Source organism: Gouania willdenowi, chromosome 24, assembly GCF_900634775.1.
Source record: "Gouania willdenowi chromosome 24, fGouWil2.1, whole genome shotgun sequence".
Classification (NCBI taxonomy): domain Eukaryota; kingdom Metazoa; phylum Chordata; class Actinopteri; order Blenniiformes; family Gobiesocidae; genus Gouania; species Gouania willdenowi.
In genome coordinates, this window is record NC_041066.1 from 5,391,314 (window position 1) to 5,391,942 (window position 629).

A 629-nucleotide genomic window follows, 5' to 3' on the forward strand; every position below is an offset into this window, starting at 1 on the left:
TGGTGCTTGGGGTTGGGGTCGGTGCGGGGTGCGCTAGGCCCTCAGACTTTCTCGGGTATGTGTTAGGGGCGTGGCTGCCTCTCGGCCTGTGGTCTCTGGGGCGTCTGAGGGGCTGGCTCGGTTGTGGGGGTGGCCCGGGGCTCCTTGGCCCCCGCTTTTTTGCTAGCCTCGCGGCCTCTTCGGCCCGGGGTGGCGCTTGGTTCGCAGAAGAAGTTCTTCCACAAACTTTGGTCATGGATGCACTGGCATGTCTTGGGCGTGGGATAAACTCGTACTGGGCTTAACCTTAACAGCTTGATCCCAAATACCAGTTTTAAGTATAACCACTCACTCCTTCCCTCTAGTCACGGCCACCACCATTATACTAAAGCTCCACACTTGTCACCAGACTGGCTGAATGGATTTCACAACACAATAAGCACAATATACACAACTATAACATCACATCTCCTTCTCACTTTAAAGCAGTCACTTCTTACCCACCTTTTCCATTTCTGACCCTGACTCCCTCTTTCCTGTTCCCTTCCCCCACACCTAGGTGTAACACTGCCCTCTCTTTTTATTTCCTCTCTTTAATAAAGTTATTCTTACCCTTCTTTAGGGAGGGCTGGTGATGGTCACAATTATGC